The following is a 19,925-nucleotide window of genomic DNA, read 5'->3' on the forward strand; positions in this document are numbered from 1 at the left end:
CTGCGATAACAGTAAAATATCATTATACTGCTTAATGGTAACACAAAAGTTTTCACAACTTCTTTATTTCCTAATGTAGGTTGCCCCAACTGCAAGTGCAATTGATCTAGTTCTGCCACTATAAAAAAATTATTTTTAATGAAAACTATATATTCATGCTTATTGAACCGAACTCTCAAAACCCCTGTGGGAAGAAAAGTGGGTCTACCGTATTATACTGACTTTGTCACAGACACACTTTTTTGTCCCTGAAAAATACCAAACAGAAGTTCATGGTATGTGATCTTGCCTCTGTGGTGGATAGGAAAGTCACAGTCCAGACTAATTTGCTGATCAGCTGATTTGTTTCAAAAGTGTTGTGAGGTCTCACTTTTCTCGTGGTGAACTTAAATCACTTTCAGCTTCTTGTGTCATCTCTTCCTCCAAGGGAGTTTTCTAAGCATCTGAAGTGTGTTCATTAATGCCCCCTGTTGATGTTCCAGGAAATCTCATTGAATGATGCCTTTATCATCCCCCAAAAAATTATCCCCATTGCTTGCTGTGCCAGTTATTAGCTCTTTTGTATTGTAGTTCTCGTTGTGTATCAATTTAGAGAACAATGCTGAATTTCAACTTGTAGCCTCCCAAAAATATAGCTTTCATATTAACTATAGCTAATTCTACATACATACTGTGCAAGCCACCATATGGTGTATGCTCAGTGGCGGATACAGAAAAACCTCAAGGAGGTAGAGCTAAAGATACCTTGAGCTACCTTTACTTTTAGTGTAATAAAAAATAATCAAGTCACATGCAAAGCGTAAGAAAGTTTTATTTAAACAGATTATACACATATACAAGACAATGCCATCTTATGATATAAAAAATTTACATTTGTGGTTCTCTTCCTTAAAAGATGAATTCTGCACACCTATTCTTCTTGGCAAATTGGTTAATTACATCGCGGGTGGCAATGCCGGCAACCCCACAAGGGGGGTGGGTGGGGGTGGGGGGGTCGCGCATCCCCCCATATGTATCCACCACTGTGTAGGCAGAGGATATCAAGCACCACTTCTAGTAATTTCCTTTCCTATTCCACTAGAAAAGAGAAAAACAATTGTTTATATGCCTCTGTAAAAGTCCTATTTTCTCTCTTCTTTCCATGGGTGGTCCATACACAAAATATACATTGGTGGCAGTCAAACCGTTCCGCAGTCAGCTGCAAATTGCAGTTCTGTAAACTTTACAACAACATTTCACAAAAAGGATGTTTGCTTCCCTCCAGGGATTCCCATTTGAGTTTACAAAGCATTTCTGTAACACCCACATATTGATCAAACCTACCAGAAACAAATGTAATAGCACACATCTGAATTGCTTCAATGTTTTTCTTTAATGTGATCTGATGGGGATCCCAAACACTTGAGCATTACTCAAGAATGTGTCATACAAGTGTTCCATATGCTGTCTCCTTTATATATTAGCTACACTTTCCTAAAACTCTGCAAATAAACCAAAGTTGACTATTTGACTTCCCTACTACTACTCTTACATGCTAATTCCAATTCATATCACACTGCAGTGTTACACCTAGATATGTAATCAATGTGACTGTGTCAAGCAGGATACCACCAGTAATGTATTTGAACATTACAGGATTGTTTTTCCTATTCATCTGCATTAATTTATATTTTTATACATTTAAACAAGCTCTTATGTTCATCACACCAAATAGAAATTCTATCTGAATCATCCTGTGCCCTTCTACAGTAACTCAACAATGATACTTTCTGGTATACTAGAGCATCATCAACAAACAGTATCAGATTGGTGCTTACCCTATACATCAGATCATGTATGTATATAGAGAGCAAGCAGTCCCAGCCCAGTTCCCTTGGGGACTCCTGACAATACCCTTTTTCTGATGAACACTTGCTGTGCAAAACACCATAACGTGTTCTGTTACTTAAGAAATTTTTGAGGCATCCCCTGTGGACATAGCATCTTATTTGTTTTCAACTCTTACAGTTGCTCCTCAATGTCAGGGTTGCCTATTTCTGGGTCATCCATATGAGATGATTTTTTAAATGTGAAATTTAAAACTTAAACTTTCCTTTTGTTTATGTCATGTGACATCTGTGCTGTAAACATAAAAGGTGGGTTAGCGATTACTATGTCAATGCCATCTGTTTATTCTACAGATTATTCAAATGGTATATACAAACCAAAAGACACAATTAACTTTCTGTCAGGTGCAGCTGGCCTGACAGGTACGGCTGACTTGTTTTTGTTTCTCTCCCTCCAATTAGTTGATATGGAATTTCCCTGCCGTAAGTACCTTCTTATTTTCAGATGATGTTTACAGCCTCCTTGATTAATTTTTGTATGAACTTTAGGGAGAGCAGATGTGAAGTTCGTGGGCTCTCAAGTTCATCTCATTTATGGAGATGTAAATTTTTGGTTCTTTTTCATCAGAGTTGTTATTTTTCTTACTTGATGGATGAGTAATGTGAATGTTGTGAATACTTTGCAAAAACATATTGTATGCTGATCTCAGCCTTTCAGGCACATTCTGCCTGAATACATAATTATACTGCTGTTCTCTCTTTTGCACTCCAAACTCTCACAGATATGGCTCGGAATTATTACGATTTGTCTAATCTGTGTCATCTCAAAGAAATTCAGCATTTGCTGATCTACAATGGCAATGAAGACCTTGATGCTATGTGAGGATCTTGACAATGATGGGACTGACATTGATTCACTAGACAAGGTGGAAGAATGTGAAGATGATTCCATGACAGGTCATGATGGTGAGAACACTGCTGAAGATGTAGAAGGAAGAGACAGCAAAACAAAACAAAAATTATCCGGGAAGAGATTAGAAGACCATGTGCGTCAAAAAGCCATAACATGGGACATCACATCATCATCACTCACCGTCCCGGAGTCGTGGCAAATGCTAGGAATGCAAAAGTGCAGTTGAATGTTGGAATAATTCATTCATTGACAACATCCTTGAAACAAAACAATTGTCAAACACAAAACCAATACATTGATGCTATTGGAATCATTTTTCTAATGTGCGTGTGTGCGTGCGTGTGCGTGTGTGTGTGTGTGTGTGTGTGTGTGCATTGAGTGAGAGAGAGAGAGAGATCAATTCCACAGATATAACTGAACTAAGTGCTTTTATTGACTTGTTGTACCTGGCAGGTCTACACAGAGGGAATTGTCAAAGTCTGGTGGAACTCGGGGGGGGGGGGGGGGGGGGGGGACAAAATTCTTCAAGGTTTTCATCTTAGATGTATTTTTTGGCAGTATATACCCACGAAACCAAACAAAAATGGTGTAAAAGATTTTGCTCTTGTTGATGCTAAAATGGTATATACAGTCAGCATGAAGATCTATATTGGACTACAACCAGTGAGTCTTTTTTGTGTCAGCAAAAAACCAAGCTGAGTTGCCAAGAGAATGGCTAAGCCTGTATTTGTATCCAGTCACAGTATCACTGACAACTGATTTTAACCTCATCAGCTACTTGAAGACAAGAAAGCTGTCAGAAAAATAAGTGACAGTTGCCATCAGATTTTGTTGACATAGAAGAAAATAAACATTAAAGAATGCTAGAAAGGTTTTGATTTCCTACATACTGCACTAGAAAAAAATTTGATGCTTATATCTTTGCTTCATAATGACAGTGCCATTGGTGCTGAACCTGGAGAGAAAAATAAACCAGAGATACTCACTTTCTAAAATTCACCAAAAGATGGTATTGATACTGCAGATAAAATGTGTGCTACTTACAGTGTGGGCCAAAACACAAAGTACTGGCCAATGATCAAATTGAATGTGGGCAATACCAGCTCCTAGGTTATTTACCTTGCAGTTCAGCTGAAAGACTGCATAGAAGAATGTTGCTAAAATTGCTGGCACATCACCTTGTTCTTGCAGAAGGATGAGAAAACTGCCACAATGAGCTCAGCTTACCTTTACAAATATGGTCTGCCAACTTTGCTTCTCTCTGTGCCAGTGTGTTTCTTCTGGTAATTTTTAGTGAGTGTGAAAGGCACCAGCACCAAAATAGTGACTTGAAATTGGAATGTACTGTTAATAAAGTTTACACATTGAAAACTGTAACTGTTTGGTGACGGTTTCGAAATTTTGTTCCTTTGTATGTTGTTTCTTTTGTGTTTAATAAAAGATTCTTTAGCACCCATTTTTATATGTTCTGTTTGTACACACACTCCCATGCAAGACAGTGATAATGTTTAGGGCACTAAAGTTGAAAATATTGGGTAATAGGTGATTTCAAAATCTACACCTGTCAGGCTCATTGCACCCGAGTATGGGATTCCCAGAATTGTGCCCGATGGAGGGTTAACTAGTGTAAGGGGAAAAGTACTTTAAAAATTTGTGGAGTCATGTATATGGATGTTACACGCAATAATACAAGGGAAAGGATACACTACTACTCACCGTAAAGATGACGTGTTGTGTTGCAGACAGACACAATGAAAAGACTGTTACACATTTAGCTTTTGACCCCAGCCTTCTTCAGAAAAGGAAACACACACACATTCAGTCACATGAGCAAACGTACCTCAAGCACACATAACCGCCATCTCTAGCAGCTTTGACCTGAGTGCAACTGTCACATGGAGCATTGAGAGGCCATGAGGCAGAGATGTGGGAAGGGGGGACTGGAAAAGGAGAGGAGCAGTGAAGAGAAAAGACAGATGGGTATATTGGCAGAGGGCAGCACACAATGAGCATGAGGGGTTATGGATAAGGAGGGTGTGATAGGACGGAGGGTGTGATGACAATAGGTTACCATAGGTTGAGGCTGGGATAATTTCTGTTATGCTAGGTTCCACACCAAGTTGCTTGCAAGTGGAAAGATTGGGAAATGATGGGACTGACATACCCCACAACATCGACAAGTGTCCAAAACTAAATTTATTAGCACCTCAAGACAAATGCTGAAACCTAAGTACAAGGTTAATACTCAGGTTATGAAAGTTGAATACAACAGTTAATCATTTACCAGTGAAATATGAAAGTAATTTAACCAAACTCTTTGAGCTAGTTAATTTAAAAAGAAACAGTGTGTTGCTTATGAAAACATGAAATTCATTTGGCAAGATTAATAACATTTAATATAATCAAAATCTGAGATCCAATAAGTTCACGACAGAGTCCAAAAAATATTTATTAACATACTGGGAATTAGTAACTTTGATACCAAAATTGTAAATCAGAATAGCAAAGGTCTCCAGATTGTAATTTAATCAAGTAATGATCAACAGAATTTTACAAAATGGTGCTTAAATAACAATATAAAGAAAATTGATCCATAGTGCCCACCGCCACTGGTCCAAACTCAGGACAGTTAACAATTGAACTGCTCAGAATTTTGGCTCTCATCTTCTAGAACACATGTAGGAGACAAATGTGACTATATGCAGGAACATCATATAATTAACAATTAGACAAGTTGAAATCAGGAAGTAGATGAAAGAGGCTGTATGAGGCAGCACTGTAATGTCCAAGGCAATTGTATTGGGAGACCTATATGATAATTCCAAAGTTCACATACCAAATGTAGAACCATTGCAAGAAACTACTCACGGACTGTATAGTTGGTGAACATCATCAACATAATACTAATAATAAATAGACAGCAATGCACTCAGAGTAAATTTTTCCCAGGCAGTAGTAATTAATGTTTCACAAAAATTATTACAGAATACCATGAGACTTAAGTTTCAAAATACTTGTTGGTTCCAGCTGGGAATCAGCACAACACTTCAATAATAATAAATAAAACATAAGTAAACAGGAAAAGAATAAAATTTTACAAACTTTGCCACAATAACTTCTTAAACTTTCAGTCAAATGTGACACCAGTGGGACACAATAATGCAGGTCATTACATTCAAATTTGGAGACAATAAGTGGGCAGCAGCACAAAACTCTAAGTGAGAAGGCTGAGCTGAAGCACAAACCAGGAGACAATGCATTTTGCTCACTTAAGTCACAGAGTAATGAGCAAAACAAAGGCTCCTTCCACAACAGGAGGAACACCAAACACTGACATGTGCTCACTACTCAGAATTTGGCTCTTCCTCACTTAAAGTTAACTCTGAGAAATATGAGAGCTCCCAGATGCATTCACTGAAAAGATCATTTCATTTTACTATCTTCCTGTAAATCATTTACATGATGTAGGAATTGTCACAACAAAGTTATTATCCTAGTACAAGTACTACAGACATAATAATGGAATATCACTTTCAAGGCATTTTTAAAAGTAGAAATTTAGACATATAAATTAAAATTTTTGGCAATAAATTTACACACAATCAAAGTACTCATCTACGTCATAGAAAGTTTTGCTGAAAAGGTAATTTTTAAGCTGAGTCTTAAATTTTACTTCATCTATTATTTCCTTCATGTACAGTGGGAGAGCATTGTAAAGTTTTATTTCAAAATAACTTACATGCTTTTGGGTTTGTGTTGTCCTTACCCTTTCTACATACCAAGTCTTACGAGTTCTAGTATTATAATTATGGCAGTCTTCATTTGTACGTAGATTTTTCATATGTGCTTTTGTACACAGAATGCTTTTAAAAATATACAGTGATGGTATTGTGAGTATTTGCAGTTCTTTGAAAGGGGGCCTACCATGAGTTCTTGGAGAGTTGTGTGTTATGATTCATATAGCTCTTTTCTGAAATTTGAAGATATCTGTTAAGCTTGATTTAGTTTTACCCCAGAACACTATGCCATAAGGCACGATGGACTGAAAGTAAGCAAAATACACTAGTCTAGTACAGTCTGTGCTGCATACTCTAGCTAATATCATCAATGCAAAACATGCCGAATTGAGCCTGTGGGATAAGTATTTAAGATGGTCTTTCGAGCTTAAGTTTTGATCAATGTGCATGCCCAAAAATTTTGTGGATTGTACACTCTCTATCTTCTTATCCATTAGTTTTAACTGGAGGTCCATATCTTGAGTTGCTTTGCCATACTGTATATAATTTGTTTTACTTCGATTAAGTGTTATCTCATTAGCATTAAACCAATGTTGAATATATTTCAGGACTATATCAGTTGTGGTGGTTATGATTTTTTATCATCACTCATAATTATGCTAGTGTCATCTGTGAACAACATTATTTTGGTAGAAATATTAGGATTTTTTATGTCATTTATATAAAGCAAGAATAATAAGAGACCAATAACACTTCCCTGTGGGACACCTGTTTCCAATTTCTTTGCATCTGAGACCCACTTGATTTTCTGATTTTTATGTTCTGCGATGAGTTCTACCACTTGAGTTCTTTCTTGAAGGTAAGATTTAAACCACTGCTTCACAATTCCTCTTACACCTATTGCCTCCATCTTCTTTTTTACAGAATGTTGTGATTTACTGTATCAAAAGCTTTAGATAAATCTAAGTTAATTCCCACTACACATTTTTTAGTGTCGAGACTCCTGACAATCTCTTTGGTATAGGCATGGATAGCTGATTCTGTGCTGTGGCCCAAGCGAAAGCCATGTTGATTGCAGTTTAGAAGTTTGTGAGCATCTAAGTAATTTATGAGTCTGGTTTTCATTAATTTCTCTAGAATTTTTGAAAATAATTGGATAAGGGATATTGGTCTATAATTTTCTACCTTGTATGGATCTCCTTTTTTAAACAGAGGTCTAACCTTAGAGATTTTCAACCTCTCAGGAAACACACCTTCACTGAAAGACAAATTGGCAATATGTACCAGGGGCTTTATAATTTGTTGGGCAACTTTTTTTTATTATTGACACAGGCACTTCATCCACACCTGCAGACATTTTTGATTTTAGACTCTATCACCTTTAATATTTCATTGTCATTTGTGGGAGTTAACAACATACTACTGTCTACTTTTGGGGCTGTTAATTTCTCATGTTTAGTAAAATTTTTACTTAATGACACTGGTACACTTAAAAAGTAATTATTAATGTAACTTGCCAGTTTCATCCCTTAATTCAATATTTTCACTATTTTTGAGTTCTATTTCCTGATCCTTGAGGCTCTTACCTGTTTCCCTTTTCACAATTTCCCAAATAGTTTTTGATTTATTGCCTGATTTTCTTATTAATTTATCATTACTTAGTAATTTTGCTTTTGTAATTACTTTTCGATATTTTTTTTGTAATTTGTTACATGTTCTTTAAACCTGGGGTCAGTCCAACTTTTCAGCCTATAGTTAAACATTTTCATGGTCCTGCAGGAATTTCTAATACCTGTTGTGATCCAGGAGTTAGTTTGTGTATGCCCATATGTGTTTGTTTTGACAAGTTTCTTAGGAAAACACATTTCGAAATTCAACATAAACAGGGAAGAAAAAACATTATATGCAGTGTTTGTGCTAGTTTGTAACAGTACTTCTGCCCATGATTGGTTAGTCAGTGTATTTATGAAGTGACTGCAACTATTTGTGGAGAAGGTTCTTTTGTACATTTGGTATGAACTATTTTTGGTCACAGGGGCTATGGGAAATTTAAGGATGAGTGCATTGTGATAAGATATTCCTAGGTCAACATTTATTACATCTATACCTATGGCATCTATATTTGTGAAGATATTATCTATGAGACTTTTTGAAGAGTTTGTTATTCTTGTAGAGTTAGTTATATGTGGATATAAATCGAAGCTCTGTAAAACATTCAGGAACTGATCTTTGGATGCACCTTCAGTCAATAAGTTGACATTAAAATCTCCACTTATAATTATTGTTGATTTTTTATTATGTAATATTTTGAGCAATGCCTCTAACTTATTTCTAAAAATTTCAGTATCACCACATGGTGATCTGTACACTGACATTATTATTAATTTACTCTTTTGCATATTCAACTGTATTGCTGCAGCCTCAAAATGTTTTTCTTCCTAAAGGGTTCAGTTACAGTCATATTTTTAACCTTTATTCTAATTTTTACATAAATGCAAACACCACCATGTCTTGTTTCCTTCCTGCAATAATGACTTACTAATTTGTATGGGGAAATGCAAATATTTTCTAGTTCATAACTCATGCACCAATGTTCTTGAATGCAAATACAATCTATACTAGCTTCACTGGCTGCAATCTCAAGTTCTAATATTTTATTTTTAATGCATTGTATGCTAAGGCTCATTATTTTTAAATTATTGAAATTAGATCGAGAGGAGTTTGTACTTAAGTTTCCCAATGTTACCTGCTGTTCCTTGCTGAGGCTGGGTACCAAAAAAATCCTTAAGTATTACACGTTTCCTGCTCCTTGTATTTCTTACCTCTGGACGTGCCACTATACTTGTTGTATCTGTAGTTGTAGCTGCTGTTTCAGTGGATGCTGGAGGTGTTTCTGAAGCTGATGATTCAGTGGATGTTGGATATGCTGCCAGTTTTGATGCTAAGTCCATTTTTGTAACTGATGTTCCAATTGAACTTTTGCTGAAACTGTATTTTCGTTTAAATCTTGAACTACAGTTGGCATTGATGTTACTGTGGACATTGAAGCTGCGTATGAAGCTGATAAATGAGGTGTCAGCTGAAGAATAACTCCCAGTGTTGTCCGAAGCTAGGTTAGTGCAGAAAATGGCTTCTTTCTGCTTGCTTCCCTCCCAGTGTGATCACATCTATCTGATCAGCTGGCTTCCCTATGTAATCCTTGCATACACGCCCAACATATTCAGAGGACAAATGCACAATGAACTATAGGATATGCAACGAAGACCCATGGCCAACACGCATGCCGAACTCGAACTGATGCTTCCCATGTGCCTCACTATGTCCTCTGTCCTTGCCACTGCTCAAGTCGATTGCCCGATACCATGTCCATACCTCATCGAACCAAAGTTAAGCCTGTATGGGATGTGGCGTGACCTATCAATTTGCATAGTGTCTCAGTTTCAGGAGCATACAATGTGTTGTAAAGATGACTCCCATCTGCATAGTTCAATAAATCTGTGGTGGGGTGGAGGATCCAGGTGGGCCAGGTTGTGAAGCAGCCATTGAAATCAAGCATGCTCTGTTCAGCTGCATGTTGTGTCACAGGGTGGTCTACTTTGCTCTTGGCCACAGTTTGGTGTGGCCTTTTATCCTGGTGGGCAGCTGGTTGGTAGTCACACCAATTACCAATATAAAAAGCTGTGCACTGATTGCAGCAGAGCTGGTATATGACATGGCTGCTTTCACAGATGACCCAGCCTCTGATGGAATAGGATAAGCCTATGGCCAAACTGTGATAGGAGGTGCTGGGTGGTTGGATTGTGCAGGCCTTGCACCTGTGTCTTCCACTGGGTTATGATCCTTGCAACAAGGGGTTGGGATTGGGAGTGGCATAGGAATGGACTATGGTGGGCAGTAGAACACTACATTAGGAGGGGTGGGGAAGGCTTTTGGGTAGGATGTCCCTCATTTAAAGTCATGATGATAGATAACAAAATCCTGCTGAAGGATGTGGTTGAGTTTTTCCAATTTGGGATGGTTTTGGGTGATGAAGGGGATGTCCCTTTGTAGCTGGTTCTTAAGTGTGGGGATGTTGCATGAGAGACCTGTTTGTGAACTGGGTCTGGGTGATAGTGCCTGTTTGTGAAGGCCTTGGTGAGACCTTCAACTGTTGGACAAGGGACTACTTCTTAATGCAGATACACCATACCTGGGTATCCACACTGTTTGTGAGGGATTCTTTGGTGTGTATGGGAATACAGCTGAGGGATTTTTTGGTGTGGAAGGGGTGGCAGCTGTCTGAAATGCAAGTACTGCTGGTGGTTGGTGAGTTTTACATGCACTGGAAGGTTACATGCTGGGTTGAGGAGGACTAGATGAAGAGAAGGTGTTGAGGTTGTGAAGGAATGAGAATAGAGTGCCTTGGTCCTAAGTTCAGATCATGAAGATGTCATCAATGAACCTGAACCAGACTAGGGGTTTGGCTACGAAAGTCTCCTGTAGGCAGCCGTTAAAACAGGTTGATGTAAGAGGGTGCCCACACGGCAAGGCTGTCCTGTGGATTTGTTTATATGCCTCCCCTTCAAGGAAGAAGTAGTTGTGGTTTCGCATAAAGATAGTAAGATGTATGAGGAATGAGGTAGTATGATTGGAGTATGAAGGACATTGGGAAAGTTAGAGTTAAATAATGACAAGGCCATGGGCATCAAGTCACATATGCTGGACTTCTGTTGAAATTGTTTGTCAATATTTTATAAAGTTTTAGGCTTTAATTACGTATTTTAAACTTTATTTGTGTTAATATTTGCAGTAAAAGTAACTTATTCATGGATTTTCATTAATGGTTTGTTATTCGTGAGTGTGCTTACGTTGTTCATCCAAGCCTCCTGCCTCAATAGTGTGTTTACATTTTGCAGCGTGGAGTTACAGCTGTAGCGGTTATAAAGCTAAGTACTGACAGAGTTATTTCTGCACTGTCATACAGTTATTAAATTTAATAGTTTTCAGCAGTGTTTTGTGCTGTTTGTGACAAAACAATGATTTAATAAACTTTTGGAAATGTGGTCACTACTCAGAATTTGCATTGAAGTCATTTAGTAAACATTGTGCTTTAGTTTTCAGCTGATGTTTTTTATTGTTTATAGTGAAATATTACAGTAAAATTTTCATTCAGTGTTTTAACTGCATTGAGTGTTACAGTGGCTGCTTGAATTTTTGATTTTTAGCTAATAATTTTGTGAAGTTTTGTTGGTATTGGTATTAGCTGTGGTGTAGTAGTATTAATACAAGTAGTTGCTTTCATAGTAGACAGAGAATTTTGAGACCGCTATTGTTAGTTCTATAAATAGTTCTACTGATGTAACTGAACTTAGGTAACATAGACACATAGTTTATTTTTAGTAACTGTAAAACTTTACCATGTGTGGGAAGTGTGGGCTCTGTCATAGGTTTGTGAGTAGTGGGTCATGGCGTGGGATTCGTTCAAAGTATTTTCATTAGGTGCGAATGCAGTGGGGAAGCCTGTCGGCATTCTAGCAAGATCCTCTCCTGGGAACACAGAATCTGTAGCAGAAATAAGTGATAGAGGAGCAGGAGCGTAAGATCTGCACCCTTCAGGTGCAGTTACAATGCAGAAAGGAGGAACTAGATAGGCTGAGGAAGGTGAAGGGTGATGGGGAATGGGAACTGGCAGTTGGAAAGAAGGCAGCTAGGAGGAGGAGGTATTCAGACAGTTATACTTTGCGTATATGCAATAGATTTGACCAACGGTCAGAGTTGAGTGGAGAGTAGCCTCTTGTAGCTGTAGATGCAGGGAATGTGCAGCAGTCTTCAGCAGTTAGGAGGCCTAGGTCAGTTGCAAAGTCTAACTGAAAGAAGAAGGTTCTGCTGCTAGGTAGTTCACATGATAGAGGTGTGGGACAGTAGTTGCAGAAAGTGTTGGGGAGTGAGTACCAGGTCACCAGCATTGTGAAGTCTAGTGCAGGGTTGGCTCATGTGACTGACTGCATAGGTGAGTTGTGTAGGAATTTTACAAAGGAGGATCAGGATGGGGAATATGGTGTATGTGGTGACCTGGTTATGATAGCTACTCAAACTGGTGGCACTAATGTGTATTTCATGCAACTGTTTCAGCATCACGATCAGCCTCATCTTAATGCGGCTGTTAGGTGCATTAACATGAGGCTGGGGAGGGTGCTGATGGCAGAGGGCATGGGTCACATTTTAGTGGTGCCAGTTGGGTCTATCAGTAGATCGGGTTTCACTAGCCATGGCCTGCACTTCCATAGGTATGGGAAGGGAAGGCTGGCAAAGCTCATAGGTGACAGTGTAGTGGGTGGTGGTGGGATCACTCATCGAAAAATTCCTGTAGTAGTTTGTTTAGAGCTGCACCTTTCTTTTAGATTGAAGTCAACTGATAGGTATACCTGCTTAGAGGAAGTCCCTCTAGCTAAGGGTTCATCTTCAGAGGACACCATGTTTCCAAGTAGAGAAGGAATTAGCATATTTCATCAGTGAACTGCTTATAGATGTTGACTCTGAAATTACTGGTATGCCAGAGCCCCACTTAAATAATTAGTCTATTCAGAGACTTCCTTTATCAGGATACAGATTAGCTGGCTGTTTTTCTAGGAGTTCCTAGCGGACTGGGGGAGTGGCTATGTACGTAAAAAAACGTATTCTATTTGAGTCCACAGACATATCATGGCACTGTACTGAACGAATATTTGAATTTTGTGCAGGGGCAGTTGAATTTAGTGAAATTAAACTTCTGATTGTTGTTTAGGGGTCCCCTCACTATGACTTCAGAGCGTTTCTGCTCAAGCTAGAGAGGGTTCTTGATTCACGCTGTAGGAAGTACCAGAAATTAGTTGTATGTGGCGACTTCAATATAAATTTTGTATATGATGGTGCAAGAAAAAGAGTATTGGTAGAGCTCCTAAATTCATATGATCTGATGCAGACTGTGTTTTTTTCCAGCTAGGGTGTAAGGGAACAGCGGCACAGCCGTAGACAATATTTTTTTTCATTCTTCATTACTAGATGGGCATTCTGTTAGTGAAAGGGTGAATGGCCTTTCAGACCATGATGCACAAATTTTAACACTAAAGGCTTTTTTACTCATACAAATGTCACATATAATTACAAACTATGTAGGAAAGTTAATCCAATAGTCATAGAGAGCTTTTTAAACCTTATTAACGAACAAGAGTGCCAGGATGTTTATAGTGCCGATCACATAGATGATAAATATAATGCTTTCCTTAATACATTTCTCATGCTCTTTGAGAGTTGCTTTCCATTAGAACATTCTAAATGGGGTACTAGCAGTAATAGGCAGCCCAGATGGCTGACTAGTGGGATCAGGATATCACGCAGAACAAAGCAGGAATTATATCAAAATGTTAGAAGTAGTCACAATCAAGCTACAGTAGCCCTTTACAAATAGTATTGTAAGGTGATAAAAACGTTAATAGGAAGGCAGAAAGTATGTGGCATGCAAATAGAATAGCTAATTCACAGGATAAAATTAAAACCATATGGCCAGTTGTGAATGAAGCGTCTGGTCAGCATCGCAAGGTCGATGATGTAAAGGCAGTTCATGGTAAAAATATTTCTGTTATTGATAAATCAGTATATATGTACAGTATTTAACAATCATTTTCTGAGCATTGCTGGTGAATTAAATAAAAATTTAGCTCCCACAGGGAACCATATAACTTTCTTGGCAAATGCCTTTCCAAGATCGATGTCTGAAATACTCCTTTGTGATACAGGCAAGGGGGAGACTGAGTCAGTAATTAAATCACTAAAGACCAAGGACTCTCATGGTTATGATGGAGTGCCTAGCAGAATATCAGAGTTCTGTGCTGGACATATTAGTCCTGTATTTACCCATATTTTTAAAGTACTCAGTAGTAAAGCCGCTTTATAAAAAGGGAGAAAGGGATAAAGTAGACAATCTTAGACCTATTTCTATGCCATCAGTGTTTGCTAAAGTTATGTGAGGACAATTGATCATTTTATATCACACAATTTGCTATCAAATGTACAGTTCAGCTTTACAAGTCATTTAGCAACTAAAAATGCTATATTCTATTTTCTCTGTGAGGTAATGGATGGGTTAAACAAAAGGTTTCGAATGCTAGGCATATTTTTTGATTTAACTAAGGTGTTATTTGTGTTGATCACAAAATATTGCTCCAGACGTAGGACCATTATAGAATACGGGAAGTAGGTCACAATTGGTTCACCTCTTACTTCAGCAACAGACAGCAAAAGGCCATTATTCACAATGTTGAGAATGGCTGTGATGTGGGGTCTGAGTGGGGTACAGTCAAGTGGGGGTTGTCCCACGGGTCAGTATTAGGGTCACTCCTGTTCTTTATTTATATAAATGATACGCCCTCTAGTATTATGGGTAACTAAAATATTTCTGTTTGCTGATGACACTAGCTTGGTAGTAAAGAATGTTGCGTGCAACATTGGCTCGGTTTTAAATAGTGCAGTTCACAACCTAAGTTCATGGCTTGTAGAAAATAAACTATTGCTAAATCACAATAAGATTCAGTTTCTTAACACTCAGTTCCACAAAACCTGACATTTTAATTTCACAGAATGTGCATATGATTAGTGAAACTGAACAGTTCAAATTTCTAGGTGTTCATAAAATAGAAAGAAACTTCCACATGGGAAAAATATATTAAAAACAAAGATTCCAAGACTTACCAAGTGGGAAATCGCCAGTAGACAGGCACAATAAAATAACACACAAACACACACACAAAATTTCTAGCTTTCGCAACCAGCGGTTGCTTCTTCAGGAAAGAGGGAAGGAGAGGGAAAGACGAAAGGATGTGGGTTTTAAGGGAGAGGGTAAGGAGTCATTCCAATCCCGGGAGCGGAAAGACTTACCTTAGGGCTCCCGCTCCCGGGATTGGAATGACTCCTTACCCTCTCCCTTAAAACCCATATCCTTTCGTCTTTCGCTCTCCTTCCCTCTTTCCTGAAGAAGCAACCGCTGGTTGCGAAAGCTAGAAATTTTGTGTGTGTGTTTGTGTGTTATTTTATTGTGCCTGTCTACTAGCACTTTCCCGCTTGGTAAGTCTTGGAATTTTTGTTTCTAGGTGCTCAGATAGATAATAAAATGTCATGGAAAGCTCACATTCAGGATCTTGTTCAAAGAGTTAATGCTGCCATTTTTACTATTAAACGGTATCTGAAGTGAGTGATCATTTGATACAAAAATTAGTCTACTTTGCTTATTTTCATTTGCTTATGTCATGTGGTATTATATTTTGGGGTAACTCTTCCCATTCTAAAGGGATATTTTTGGCTCAGAAACAGGTGGTTCAGGCAATAAGTGATGTAAGTTCACGAACTTCTTGTCGACCCCTGTTTACGAGTCTAGGTATTTTGACATTGGCCTCTCAATATATATATTCCTTACTGAATGAGATTTTCACTCTGCAGCAGAGTGTGCGCTGATGTGAATCTTCCTGGCATATTAAAACTGTGTGCCAGACCGAGACTCGAAGTCGGGACCTTTGCCTTTCTTGGGCAAGTGCTCTACCAACTGAACTACCCAAGCACGACTCACGACCCATCCTCACAGTTTTACTTCTGCCAGTACCTTGTCTCCTAACTTCCAAACTTTATAGAAGCTCCCCCGCAAACCTTGCAGAACTAGGACTCCTGAAAGGAAGGATATTGCGGAGACATGGCTTAGCCACAGCCTGGGGGATGTTTCCAGAATGAGATTTTCACTCTGCAGCAGAGTGTGCGTTGATATGAAACTTCCTGGCAGATTAAAACTGTATGCCTGCAAGGTTTGCAGGAGAGCTTCTGTAAAGTTTGGAAGGTAGGAGATGAGGTACTGGAAGAAGTAAAGCCGTGAGGATGGGTTGTGAGTCGTGCTTGGGTAGCTCAGTTGGTAGAGCACTGCCTGCGAAAGGCAAAAGTCCCGAGTTCGAGTCTCAGTTGGGCACACAGTTTTAATCTGCCAGGAAGTTTCATATCAGCGCACACTCCACTGCAGAGTGAAAATCTCATTCTGGAAACATCCCCCAGGCTGTGGCTAAGCCATGTCTCCTGTAATATCCTTTCTTTCAGGAGTGCTAGTTCTGCAAGGTTCGCAGGAAAGTTTCTGTAAAGTTTGGAAGGTAGGAGACGAGGTACTGGCAAAAGTAAAGCTGTGAGGAACGGTCGTGAGTCGTGCTTGGGTAGCTCAGTTGGTAGAGCACTTGCCCGTGAAAGGCAAAGGTCCCGAGTTCGGATCTCAGTCCAGTACACAGTTTTAATCTGCCAGGAAGTTTTATATGTTCCTTACTGTCATTTCTTGTTAACAATATTAGCTTATTTCCAAGAATAAGCAACTTTCACTCAGTTAATACTTGCAGAAATCAAACCTGCATTTGGATCGGACTTCCTTGACTCTGGTACAAAAAGGTGTGCAATATACTGCTGCATCCATTTTCAGTAAGCTGCCACTCAAATTCAAAAATCTTAGCAGTAATGCACGTGCTTTCAAATCAAAACTGAAGAGTTTCCTCATGGGTCTGTCCTTCTATTCTGTTGAGGGGTTCCTTGAAAAATTAAGCTGATTCTTGTTGTATTGTTAATTGCATTTACTGAGGCTTCATAAACATTTTATTTTTATCTGTTATTAATTTCATGTACTGACACATTCCATGACCTTTGAGATTTACTCCTCAATTTGGTCCTCCAGAACTTGATGTGTGGGTGAAAATTAAAAGGGGGTCATTGGTGTACAGGAAAGTGGTGTCAATAGCGATGATTAGGGGTGGGGAAGAGTCAGTGAGGAATAGGTTTGTGTCTTTGATATGGGAGACTAGATTACTATCAATTGGTTGAATATGTTGGTTAATGAGGGCCAAAATTCATTCAGGAGGGCACAATAATCAGCGACGATGAGGTGTCCAGGATTGTTGGGTTTGTGGATTTTGGGGAGCATGTAGAAGGTGGTTGTCCGGGGTGACATAGGGGTGAGGAGGGAAATGGATTTCAGAGCAGAGGATCTGAGGAGGGCCTAAGACATTACGGTAAGCTGGGACTGGAGAGTTTGTTAGACTTCTGGGATGGGACCATTCTGGCAGTTTACAGGTGGGGAGTCAGATAACTGACAGATGTCTTCAGTTAGGTAGTCACCATGATTCATAATGACAGTGATGGAACCTTTGTCTGGAGGTAGGATGATCAGGTCAAGATTTGTTTGGAGGTTGTGTATGGCTTCTGCTGAAAGGTTGGTGGTCTTATAAAGCGACTTTGGGGTTGGGCAGTGAGGCTTAGTTGGAAGTAAGGAATTCCTGGATGGTGACCAGTCTTGGTTATGTGGAGGAGAGGATCATGGTTCGATAGTGGTATGAGAAAGCAGAGGTAGAGTTCAATGATGCAATTAGGTTCACTTTGGTTGGAAAGACTGGTGGCAAAGAAGTGTTTCCATTGCAGGAATTGAGAGAAGGAGAGCAGGTCTTTGACAAGCCGAACATGGTTAAAGTTGGGTATGGGAATAAAGGTGAGGCCTTTGGATAGGACTGAAACTTCTGTGAGGCTGAGGGTGTGGTGGAAAGTTAACAACAGTGTTCTGAGAATGTTTCAGCTCTGGATTTGGTGGACTTTTGGGGTATATGGCAGTTGGAAAGGTCATCTGGGCAGCGTCTATTTTCTATGAGATGTTGATGAGGAGGAACACTGAGTAGAATAGGGGTTGGATAGTGGCACCTCAAGGTTACAGTAGGATGTCAGTAGACTGGGTAACATATAGAGGCGAGGTCTGGAATGCTCCTCCAGGTGCTGGAGATCAAGGAATTCAGTTTCAGAGATGTGATATATGTAGTAGGTATTGGACAGTAGCAGCATCTTGCGGAGGGAGTGGAAGTAGTTTGGAATAGCTTTGCCATGGAGGTGTGTTTTTGCTGTACCAGGTTTGTGAGGACAGAACCTGAAAAGGTGTGAAGGTCATTGTGAAAGAATGGATGAGATCCAGACAAAGGAATTTTTATAGTAAGACCGTTTGGGAGGATTCCTTGGTTTATGCAACGTTTAAGGAACTGGATGTGGGACTGGGTTTTATCTAAGGATGGGATAAGGGAAAACCAGAATGAGGTCGAAATGGGCAAATGAAAGTATTAGATGGTTGTGAGGCAAGCTACGGAAAAATACATAAAGAGACACAAAAACATGCACAGATAGGTAAATATACACACAGATATATAAAAATATGCATAAATATATAAGAATGCACGGAAATACATAAAAATAAGCACAAATGCATGTAACCAATTAAAAAATTGCACAAATATGTTAAAAAGCATACAAAAATGTGGAAGAAAAGGAATGGATGAGTTATGGCAGTTTGCTTGAGTTGGGATAAGGGAAGAGGAGAAGAAGAGAATTGGTTAAGTTGAGCTTTAAACATTCATGGGCCACAGGTAGGTGTGGAAAATAAAACATGAAAATGTGCAAGGATGAGGGAGGAAATGGGATCAATAGGAATAATTATAGTTATCAGAGGGAAGAATCTGAGGCATCATATACTGGACCAACCATCACCACAGGCACATAGTCATCTGTTATGTGCAGATGAGATCATTGATACAGTGTGGCTTGAAAGTCAGTTTTGTGCAATTCGGAATGCAGTGAATAAACACAAGAAAGAAAAGACACTGACAAAAGTAATGCTTTACAGAATAGTACCAAAGGAAAATATCACAAGGTTGTGGGATGGAGGAAAAGCCATGAGGCAGAATCGGACAATGGAACTCCATGCTGGAATAATGACAATGTAAGGAAAAGGACAGATTGCTACTCTTTGTGAAGATGAAACATTGAGTTGCAGACAGGCACAACAGAAAGATTGTTACACATTTAGCTTTCGATGAAAGCCTTTCTTAGAAAAGAAAAGTCACCCATATTCTGCTGTCCCTTACCCTTCACTACCCCCTTCAGATTGCGGCTTTTGTTGCACGTGACAATTGCATTCCAGTTTGAGCTGCTGAAGATGGCAGTCATGAATGTATGAGCTTACTCTTGTTTGTGTGAATGAATGTCTGTATGTTTCGTTTTCTGAAGAAAGCTTTGTCCAAAAGCTAAATTTGTAACAATCTTTTCATTGTGGCTGTCTGCCACTCAAGATATCTTTACGGCGAGTAACAATCTATCCTTTTCCTTATACTGTTGATGTTCCAAATTGGAGTTTTCATTGTTTGATGTTACACTCATTCATAGATGGATCTGCTGTTTGTTGCTGTATTTACTATAGCAATTGTAATGTATCCTGTGGTATCTGATTATTCTGTAAACTTACCTGATAAACGTTGCATGATCTGAGTTAATTATGGTTAAATAAAGTAATTCAACTACACATATCCTGAAATTTAAAATAAAACAGGATTAAATGTCATGATAGAATGAAGGTACACTGCCCTCCATAAGTTTGGAAATACCATGCTG

This window comes from Schistocerca gregaria, chromosome 1, assembly GCF_023897955.1.
Source record: "Schistocerca gregaria isolate iqSchGreg1 chromosome 1, iqSchGreg1.2, whole genome shotgun sequence".
Classification (NCBI taxonomy): domain Eukaryota; kingdom Metazoa; phylum Arthropoda; class Insecta; order Orthoptera; family Acrididae; genus Schistocerca; species Schistocerca gregaria.